This window comes from Gorilla gorilla, chromosome 11, assembly GCF_029281585.2.
Source record: "Gorilla gorilla gorilla isolate KB3781 chromosome 11, NHGRI_mGorGor1-v2.1_pri, whole genome shotgun sequence".
Lineage (NCBI taxonomy): Eukaryota > Metazoa > Chordata > Mammalia > Primates > Hominidae > Gorilla > Gorilla gorilla.
Window position 1 is genome coordinate 16,602,263 of NC_073235.2, and position 11,790 is coordinate 16,614,052.

At 38.7% G+C, this 11,790-nt stretch overlaps 1 protein-coding gene across 1 annotated transcript in view; it reads left to right on the forward strand.

Moving 5' to 3' along the window:
• The window catches only part of DPP10 (dipeptidyl peptidase like 10), a 1,401,573-nt gene that overhangs the window by 685,224 nt on the left and 704,559 nt on the right, over window positions 1–11,790 (forward strand). The window lies entirely within an intron of this gene.

An 11,790-nucleotide genomic window follows, 5' to 3' on the forward strand; every position in this document is an offset into this window, starting at 1 on the left:
ATACAAAAATTAGCCAATCATGGTGGCACAATCCCAGCTACTCTGGAGGCTGAGGCAGGATAATTGCTTAAACTCAGGAGGTGGAGGTTACAGTGAGCCAAGATTGTGCCACTGCACTCCAGTCTGGGCGACAGAGTGGCACCATCTCTAAAATAATAATAATAATAATAATTTCTGATTTGGAATTTGTTGTAAGAGTTAAGCTTTGTCTTTAGACTGGAAGTCTTTGTCTAAAGACTTGAAGTTAGTAGGCAGAAATGCTCAAGTTAAGATTGGGGGTGTTGTGATGACCAAGGTTTCTGTTATGTAGATGAAGCCTCAGGAGTTGCTGTCCTTACAGAGAATAGATGGTAAATGTGTCTTTTGGGAACTTGAAAGTTGTCAGACTCTTACTTAATCTTTTCTAGATCTGAAAAAGGTCTGGAAAGGGAAGGCATGGCTGCATTGATGGAGATTCTCTACTGATGCAAATTTCCCCCACAAAAGACAGCTTTGCTGTCATTTCAAAATATGTCAAAGAAATATATTTTATGGTAAAATATTTTATTTCCTTCGGGATGTGCTTTCTGTCATTTCTGTCATGTGATGCTGTACTAGAATCAGGTTGGAATTTAGCATTTTATTGCCACAAGGATTCTTTTTTGTCAGTCTTAGGATCTCTGTTTTAACTTTAACGCTTGTCACTTATGCCTAAGCTCCAAAAGGGAGGGGATATAATGAGGTGTGTCCAACCTCCCTTCCAGTTACGGCTGGAAATTCAGGTTTTCAGGTCTTTCTGGGGTCCCCTTGGCCAGAAGTTTGTCAGTTCAGCCAGTTGGGGGAACTGAAAATTTTACTTACGGTTTACAGACTTTAGAAATAAACCCCACTAATTGCCCATCCTATTTTGAGATGGTTCATTCATATATGAAAAACTCCTCTTCCTTTGCATCTTGATTTATACCTAAAAACTCTGTGCAGGTATGATTTCTGTCATTCCAGAATTCTCCATGCCTACAAGTAGTGTTAGAAATTTCCTTTTTTGCAAAACTACTTCTTCTGAAGGAGAGTGTTGGAAGCTATCTTATAGTTTGGATTCATGGGCTGGGGTTTGGAAAAGAGAATTATTCCAGGGGGTTATGAAGAATCCTAAAATCTTAACAGAGCAAAATCTCAAAATCTATATATATGTATATGTATGTGTGTATATATATATATAGTTTTTTTTTTTTTTCTTGAGACAGAGTCCCATTCTGTCACCCAGGCTGGAGTGCAGTGGCGAAATCTCGGATTTGCCATTGCATTACATCCTGGGTGACAAGAGCAAAACTCCGTCTAAAACAAAAAGCAAAAAACAACAACAACAATAACGAAAACAAATTGGCCAGGAACATTTCTGTTTAGGAAATTTAAGACCAAGGAACTGAACTAACATTGGGTACTTACCAGAGTCTAAGACCTGTTATTCATGGGCATTTAGATAAGTTTTCTCATTTAATGTTTATAACAACTCTATTGATAAGGACATGTTATCAATAGAGAAAAATGAGGAAAGATAAATGAAAATAACAATTGAGTACTTAATGCCAAAAACTTTATCAGGCATCGTGAGGTATCTATTATATAAAGCTCATTTTGCAGATGAGGGATGCTGCTCTGGGAAGATGAGTGAGCTGCTCGTGGAAACACAGCTCTTAACTACTAAAGGGAGGAAATAAAGCTTTGCCTACTTTACTTCAAGGCCCAAGCTGTTTTCATTATAACAATCTACAATCTTTAAGATAGGTGAAGACCATTTTGGGCACAAATGAGCTAAACTGCTTATCTATTTGTGTTTTAATCAGGTCTGTCTGCAAAGTTATCTTCCAGCTATTTTGTATTCACCCCACGATACCTAGCACTGTGTTCTACCATACATGACAATCAATAAATGTTTGCTAAATTGATGGATGGGCCTTGGTGTGCTATTAAGGAACACTCATCATGCTACAGGAAATGCTTTGTCCCCATGTTAATAGACAACTGGTTATGATGAACTTCTAAAGGAAAATAAAATTATGATTCTCTGAAAACACATCTAGTAAAATGAGGATGTTATTATCATTTGGTTTGTTTTTGAGAATATTGATCTTAAATACAGTTAAATAAATAGCTGGAAGATTGGAAATAACATTAGGAAAAAGATCCTTTATGAGACATGATAAAGAACAATAATTCTTTGATATATACATTTAAGTACAAATTCACAGAACTCCTTCTGAAGAAACAATTGATTCACTCCTAAGTTTAAGTACCTATTAAATATTTCCTAGTAGGCGGTTTCATCTATATGTTACATGTCAGTAGCATTACCTCAAATAAGAGTAACTATTTGGACCCATTCTTTGGGGTTGAGGAATGGAGGTGATAGTTATTATGCATGAAGTGGCTGACTGGATGGTGCATGTAGACTGCCTAAAGTTGATATTCAAAACAATCATACGAAATATGTGTTACCATAATCACATTTAGATGGGAAAACTGAGTGAGGAGGAAGTCAGGTATGTTTCCTGGCTTACATGCCTAGTACATGTTAAAGCCAGAATTTAAATCTGTATGTCTGATTCCAAAATCTTTGTCCACTCTGCTTCTCCCATGCTACCTCCAATAGCTCAAAGTATGAAGAAGGTACAATGACGCAAATAGGGCCTTCATCTAAAAAGATCAGAGTAATAGCATAATGGATAATAAAATATTTACAATATCAACAGGGTCAAGGGTAAGTGCATTTTTAGAAAAAAAAAATGACTGGAAGGAAACACCACAATGAAAACAGTGGTTTCGTTGTATTATATTACATTTTGCTATTTTAGTAATGGAAAATTTTAAGCTCATGAAAAAGCAAGATAAGTGCATTTTAGGACAAGGCTTTACATCAGATTAAAGAAGATTTCTGGGAGAGAATCAGCAAGAGGCCATCGTGCAGCCTGGACAGAGGGAGGGAACGTTCCACACCGCTGCTCTAACAGAACACAAGCAATGGCATATGGCACTACTGTGTGAAATTACACTTTAATTTCAAACCCAGGTTAGGAAGAGTAGTCATGGCTGGAGAACACTGAAGAAGGCTTCCACCTATTAGCTCAAACAGTCAGGCAGGTACTAAACTGATCCAGCAGGCAGCATGCTAGATGTTGGAGATAGAGAGTTGAACACCGTCATGTACGTAAAAACAGCATATTGTAGGAGCATACTTTAGGGTTGTACTTCTTTATAGATCCTCTGAAGTGGGGCCCTTGAGATATATATATATATATATATATATGAGCAAATAGAACATAATAGCTTTTCTACTTCCTTCTGCATTGCTTTTTAACCTTCCTTCCTAATATGTGCATCCTTTCTGAATTCCCTATCTACCTTCTTGCATACTGGCCCAATATAGAGAATATATTAATTATTACTTTCCTTATAATAGCACCCCACCCATCTGTTTTATTCAGAAACCCAGTTTTACATTCCATTTTCAATGTCAGCAAAAAACAGAGAAGGCCTCAGCATTAGGAGTGCTGCCCCATGAGATAATAGGTAGAATGGCCCATCTGTTAAAACACTGTTCATAATTTTAAATGGAACATTTTAAAGCTCAGTGAAATCATTTCTGGTCTCCAGTACAATGAACTTCTATTCTCTTACCTCCTGGAGAGGTTGAACTGAACATGGAAAATCGGGCCTTTTTGGTTCTTGTAGTGAATATAAATGGTGATATCAAATCACCAACTTGGCCCAGGAGATAATTTCCTGTGAGTCGCTGAGGCTGGCTGTTCAATCTTACATGTTTTACACATAATTCCAGACCATTTTGCAGAAGGTTTCTTGGCTTCCATCTTAAGGATCAAAAGCAAGTTTCCTCGTGGTTTGTGATTCTTATGCCAAAAGGGTAAATGTGCAGGAAGGTCATAAGCAGTAGCAAAGCTTCTCTCACATCTGCCTTGAACTTGAGCAGTCAGGCTTGCTAATTTGACCTCCTATTGTCATTTAGAATCTTCTGCCAGGAGAGTTTTTTTCTTTTTTAAAGAAGTGAGAGGCAGATAATTTGTTTAAATTATTTATATTTAAGAAGTGGAAGGAACAGGGAAGAAAAAAGAGATGTCTTGATTTTCTGAGGAGTATGCCATGGATAGACACTTAGGGCACAAAACAGCAGCTACCTGGTTTATGCTGAAAAAAAAAAAAAACATGTAAATAGCAATTATTGTGCAGCAGTAGCCCTGAGGAGGATTCTCTGCATACTCAATCTTTCTAAGCACCCCTAAGTGTCTTGGACTCTCCATTACAGAAAATGTGTTTAGGTCTACGAATGGAAGAGCGCACCTGTGTGTGTCCTGTCCCAGTGTTTCTGTGATGATGTGGATGTCCTACGAAAATATTAGTAACAAATGGCAACGTTTCTCTAGCCTTGATGTTATTCTCATAGTATTTACAGGTCGCATCAACTGGGCAGATGTGGCTACAAAGTAAGGTCATAATACTTCAAAAATTATTCTTCTTGAAAGCTCGTGCATATGTATTCTCAAAAGACACACTCAGGCAGTTAGAACCAGTGTATTTCTATGTAATGACCTGTTCTCCCAAACATGGTTATCTCATTGCCCAGGCATTAAAAGGGGAAATGCTTCTAACAATCAGCAAAGGCAAAAACTGCAAAGGGATGGAATAAAAAAAAAAAAACCATAAAGCAGACATAATGATTTACAGAGCCAAGCAATCTGAGGTTATCTATTTGAGGAGCCCATAATTACATGTATACAAATAATCTTTGGAGGAATAGTACGAAAATGGATGTTTCAGAGGTTGACCCAAGTCATAATGTTTAAAATCCCTAGTGTAAGGAGGCACAGAGCAATATAATTTTAGAAAATCACCCATCCAAAATATATTTTAAGGGATTTTCACCTAAAGATGACATTCCTTTTACCAATGATGTAGACTACATTAGTTCTCCTTCCCTTTAGGTCTGAAGTTCAGTTAGCTCAGTTTCTTTTGTGCTAGGTAGAGTTTGTGGCTATTCCCTTGAATAGTCCAGATGACTTTGCTCTTAACGAGGCAGTCCCAGAGTAGTTAACATGAAAGCCACGTGTGAGGGTGTGTGTGGGAGGGAGAGAGGAGTTGGTGGGAAGAGGAGGTCATCTGTGCTAATGGAAAATAAACTCAAAGGGCATATCCAGCATCACCTTTGTATGGGAAGAGGATCTATTTGGGGTTTTCATTTTCTGATAGGGAGTGATAGAATTACAACTAATATAATAAATAAATAGAACTTTAGGGAGTGCAGCAAAAGAATCCCAGCCCTGGCCAGTGATTTGATTTGCTCTAGCACATCCATCTGACTGAGCCATCTGGCAGCGAACCAGTGTTATCAGAACAGCAATGGGTGTAACCTTGAGGAAGGGCCGCCCCTTGACAAACAGACTGGTGGGAAAAGTGCAGGATGTGGCAAGACTGAGGATGAACAACTATCCACCCTGCAGAGGATAGCAACATACGGAGAGAAATGAGTGGTGCACATCACTTTGTCCTGAGTGTTTGGCCAGGCCGGGTATGAAAGGCACTTAGGCTGGATACCTAGGAATGTCTAATAGCAGGTGGAGCAGGCAAGAAAGGAGGCCAGGCTCTAGTTAAGAAGAGATTAATTATGGTTTGGAGAGAGCTGTCCATTCATAACCGGCGGGCTACAGAAGGCAGAAATCATTCCCCAATGGGAGAAATTGTTAAGAGATTGAGTGAACTCCAGCTAAGAAGGCCTATCAACGGACAGAAGGCAGGGCGTAGAGAATGTTGTGATTTCGAAGTTACACAGCCAAGTACCTTCTAGGTACACCTGTGCTATCAGACTATTAGAACAAGACCTAATTCAAAGTTCTATTCAACTTTGAGACTTAGGCTGCCGGTATTCCCACCAGGTCACATTTGGCTAAGACAGCTTTACACAGAGAAATGAAGGTCATCAGCATAAAGACAGAGATGTTCAGAGCTTAAGGAGGAAAAGTAGACAATATCATATGAGGACAGAAAGAGGCACGGGGATGCATAACACTGTATTAAGATGAATATTACAAAGCTGAAACAAAGAGTTTTTAAATTCTAATTTGCATTTCCAAAAGTTATATGCACAGATACTTGCACTGCTTCATTTCCTCTCTACATGGGGGTCTGGGTGGCTATCTGGAAGAAAAGAAAAAGCTTATCAATTTTTTTTTAGTGCCCTATTGAACACATCACTGCATTTTAATCTGGGACAGATGGTGGAAAATGGCATCTGGTTAATCAGGGGTTCATAGATTATTTGGTGATACAACTTAACTGTGCTGATGAAGAAATGAGAAATTTTGTGTCTTCCCTAGAGCAGCATTATAAAGCATCCTTCCTGGTGTTTAAAATTGATTGTGCATTCTATTGGTTAAAGAGTGGCATTTTGAAAATAAAATTAGGGCTGATTTGCATTTGTGTTGAAACAGTTGCACAGGCATTTGATAAGAATAGTTCTTTTTTCTTTTAGAACACATTTACAGTTTGCATTTATTTATATTAACTCAATGTTTTATTCAACATTGTTTTAAAAGACAAGACAAACATGGAAATAATTACTCATAAAGAAAATAACTCTTATAAGTGAGAATGATTACTATGTATTTCATTTGGGAAAATAAAACACAATTTTTTTTATTAATTAGGACACAGGCAATACTTCAGTAAATGTACCAAGGTAATTCAATTTTATAACTGACAATTTTAAAAGGCATTTTGAAACATTATATATTATTAATTTTTACATCTAGAATTGTACTTGTAGATGCCATCAGAATACTCGATCAATATCTGTTTATTAAGATTTAAGCTCCATGACTTAGTTGCATTACGTTTAATTTATGTGTATTTCCTTGATTCACAGTCTGTAGTAAATTCTGATTGCTTATGCCTGGGCAAAATGTCTTTAAAATTATCAATAACTTCCAGGCAGTAAAAAAAATGAATTGCATGTTGATGGTAAAAGAAAACAAACTGCTACATGTGATGCATGCAGATTTATTAACTAAATAAGTCTTCATTCCTCCTCCAAATATGATTGAAATTTATAGTCTTGCTAGAAAATTCTATTTTCCAAGAAAGTGTTTGCAAAGACATTTGTACACTAATTAAAATAGTTACTTTTCCAGTAATTATAATAGGGAGCTTGGAAATATACAAAATAATAATCTTATTTTATTTGTGGTATATCATATTATCTTTGAAAAGCAACTCAGGTGACATGATGTTTAAAAGTTTTAATCTCCTAAATGAAAAATATGTTGCTATTGTAGAATTGGTCTTGTAAGATGGTGTCAGAGATAAAAATCATAGGAAAGTTCATAGATTTTGTTTTTAATTTTTAAGTTATTTCACATAAATCATCAATGGACTCTAGGAAGACATAATCCCTCCCACCCCCACCACACACACATATTAAAAACTTCACATTTTAAAAGGCCAGGCAAATACTACTGAGACAGAGAAATAGATAGTAAGCACCTGGTTGTAAATTTAACCATAACCATCCAGAAAGATCAGTTATAAAATGGACATTCTGGGCTGAGTATCAATGGTTAAAAAAATTGAACTTTGTCAGGAAAGGGAGGGAACTGAGTTTCTAAGTGGGCCAGAGGTGAAAAGCAGGTTTTGTGAAACACCTAGGGATGCTGCAGTTGAATAGCCTGCAATTGGAAGGTAGATCTAAGAGGTAAAAAAAAAAAAAAAAAAAAAAAAATTAAGATACTGCTTTGTTATAAAATAACTTGACGATTCTGTGTTGATGATACATGAATCAGCCTCCTCCCATCAGTACAGTGAACTTGGTCAATGAACTGACTCTAATGTGTGCCTCTTTGTCCCAAACAGTTATAGGGCGGAAAGTCTAAGCTTTAGAAGTTGAATCTTATGGGAGAGGGCATAGCATTCATGTACCATGACAGACACATGTTCATTCTCTGCCCGATAAGGGGCAAACACATTCTGGGTACTTAGGGCATGAAAGTGAAAAAAAATAGACCAAATTTTTGAGGTGTGGAGTATATATTACAAGAAGAGAAGAGCGAGGATAAACATATAAACAAATAAATAAACATGTTCCAGATGGCAATAAATTTTATAAAAATAACAAAACAGGGTAAGGAGGATAGAGAATACAGGGATGCTATTTTAGAGAAGGTGATCAGGAAAGATCTTCCAGGCACAGTGACATTTGACAGAGATGTAGAGGAAGTAAACGATGAGCTACGTGGATGTTCTAGGGAAGTGTACTACCGGCAAAGGAAACAGCAGGAACAGCTCGGAGAGTTTCTGTTTAAGGACCAGCAAGGCAGGCAGCGAGTGAGGCTGCAGGGCTGTGGGCAGAAGGAGGATGATGGAGGATGATGGCTCAGAGCTGGTGATAACAAAGAGGCGAGATCAATCAGAACCTTTTGGCTGCTCTAGGAAACTTGGCTTTTCCTTTCACTGAGGCAAGAGGCCACTGGACATTTTTGAGTAGAGTGATGTGATCTGGTTTCTCTTTTAAATAGCTTATTTTAGCTACTCTGAGGAAATTGAAAAGAAGGAAGACAACAACAAGCTGTTGCAACAATTCAGACCAAGGGTGCTAAGAGTTTGGACCACATTGCTAACAACAGTAGTGAGAAATCAGTGCCTATTCTGATGTGAGTCAATGGGATTTGCTGATAGACTGGGGGTAGTGTGTGATAGGAGAGAGAAGTGAAGAGAAGTAATCCATGACGCCAAGTTTTCTGATCCACATAATTAAAAGGATGGAGCTACCATTTACTGAAATGGAGTTGATAATGGGAAGAAAGTAAATCTGAAGTCCTTTTGGGGGGCATAATTATTTTGAGATACTTCTTAGCTATTCGTGGACAGATCAAAACATGTGACATGCTTATCTTGAAAAAAAAAAACTAAAGAATGAATGAACTAGAGGAATATGGTAAGATTGCCAGATAGGCCTAAAAATCACCAGAGTTTGTGAATTTCCTCCAGTGGATTAAAAACTCCACCAGAAATAAGAGTAATCGAGTTAGAGCAAGAAGGTAGGGATGTTTGGTGAAGTGGTTAAGGTTTGGAAAAATACTTAGAAATATTTTATCTTCTAAACATTATAGGGGTGGGGATGCTATGGCCAACTGTGTGGCTTGGAAAAGTTCCTTAATTAATTCTCATTGCTTCTACTCAATATGCAGTTCTTATAAATCAGAGAGAACATCTCTTTCAGGTTGTATCAGGAGCATTCTCAAACTAACACTCATAAATCGGCAATTTAGGCAGGGAGGAAAGGAATATTCACCGATTACCTGCTATATTCCAGACACCGTGCATGCCGCTTCACACATATTATCTTAATTGATCTTCCCGACACATTTTCGGTGTGGAAACTCTTATTTTCATTTCAGAGGTGAATAAAGGTTAAAGGTTAAAGATTCACCTACTTAACATAGCTGGGCAGGGATAGAGCATGGAATTTGCCTTACCTGCCATCATTTCCATCTGAAGAAGTTGAAAAGCTGTCTCCAAATATTTTGGTATGAGATGGGGTACATAAATACTTGTTAATAACTTGTTCGACTGCATTATGTCTAGACAAGAATATATTAAATTCGGAAAAGAAATAATTTTAGGAGTGTAAGCTTTATGAGGATTTAGTCCATGCTGTCTTATATACAGGTGTATTCTATTCATTCACTCACCTAATATTCATTTGGTGCTTACAATAGGAAAGGAGGTCTTTTGTTTATTTGTGTTTGCCTGTTTGAGATGGAGTCTCGCTCTGTCACCCAGGCTGGAGTGCAGTGGCTCAATGTCAGCTCACTGCAACATCCACCTCCCTGTTTCAAGCGATTCTTGTGCCTCAGCCTCCCGTGTAGGGGGGACTACAGGTGCACGCCACTATGCTCGCCTAATTTTTGTATTTTTAGTAGAGACGGGCTTTCGCCAGGTAGGCCAGGCTGGTCTCAAACTCCTGTCCTCAAGTGATCCACCCACCTCAGCCTCTCAAAGTCCTGGGATTAGAGGCATGAGCCAGCACGTGGGGCTAGGCTAGGAGTTGTGTGCTCCAGAGTTAAATAAGATACAGTTCTTGTTCTTGAGGATTTCCTATTTTATATATATAGACAGCCAGATAATAGCACACTGTTTCTGCTTTAAAGGCTGCACTCCTCTTGCCTGTTTAATATTCAACTGCCTATAATCCAGGGCTTTGCAAAAAATCATTCACTGCTTTTTTGCAGTGATCAGTTAATCAAGCAGAGCCACAAAGGGACTCAAGCAAGGGTAGCAGAAGGCTGGCTTCTGGAATACAGGAAAAGCCTCTGTTTGCCAGAGCCCAAGGTTTTAAATACAGACAAAGTCAAAGGCTGGGAAGAAAGCAATGTGTGCTCATAGATAGCATGGACCCAGGAGATCAGCCCCAGGGATGGAGATCAGATGGAAGCCAACATTGCTGGTCTAAATAGAGGCAGACCAAGTTTAGAAATTGAAGCACAGAAGTTCAACTGTTTCAAAGAGATTTACCGCAGCTTTGAAAAACATGAACTGAAAATCAGGGGTGAGTGTGGCAGGGCCCACAAGCTCTCAAAGAAAGAGAGGGAAGCGCTAACTGGGCAGCCTCTTTGGCTTCTTAGGCTTTAGACCCTTCTGAAGATGCTGTATATCTTTCTCTGTCAGGACCCAGGGAAGTTGGGTTGTTCCCTGGGAATACTTACTGCTGCACCAGGAGGAAGAGACAGCTACAGTGCCCTAAGTCCCCAGCTCCAGTAGCCCTTAAGGATCCCTGGTCTACTTCAGCTCCTCTTTCAAAGCTGCCTCACTCTGAGTAGTTTTTTCTCCCTCTAAGAGAGACCTATTGCCCTTGCTGCTGCTGGTGGTGGTGGGGGTGTCCGAGGTTTGTCTAGTTGTTTGAGTTTGGGGGCTAGATCTTGTATTGGAGTTGAACTTCAACTTTTTTTAAGGGGCAAGGCTCTTGGCTGAAATTTCTTTGGTAAACTCTTGTTCCTAGAAAAAATCCAGCACTGGGCTCCCTTTCATTGACCTCTTCATTCTGTGGATACTAAGCCTCATTGATCTCCCAGCTAGATTCACATGCCTTGGGATATTGCCTGGTTCTAGGAGGGACAGTAGGTCATATCATGATAGCAGTGGATGAGCATGGTGCTGTGAGGCTGGCTGAAGTGGCCCTCGATAAAGGTCAGAAACAATAGGCGGAAGGGTACACCATTTATACCTACTGGCAAAGTCCATTGGTAGCCCATGGCTGGACAGAAAAGCAATAGCCCCTTTCAGAGGATGGAAGTTAAAGTACTAGTTATAAAACTAAAGAAAATATTTAGGCCACTGGAAGTAATGGTTCATTATGATTATTAAAACAACAATGACAACATGCAGGCTAAGGATGTCTTTAAGATATTGTAGAATGCCTGAGTAGATAAAATATGAGGCAAAATAAATGGCAGGGAATAAATGGATCTGATTAGTGGATGACTTACTATCCAAGATGTAGCATAATTTCCACAAGGCTATATTCTAAAATATGCAGTTAATGCCATAAGCACAAAAGTATAAAATGCACTGGGATTTCAATATGCCAAATGCACTTTAGAGTCCAGTGGGGTTGATCTTGCTGAGGATGGCCATGCCTCAACAGAGTTTAGTCTCCTAGACCTTAGGTCATTTGTATTATCTGATAGCGTAAAGGTATGTTGCATCATGGAATGAGCTAAGTACCACATTGGAGAAATCTCCCCGGATACC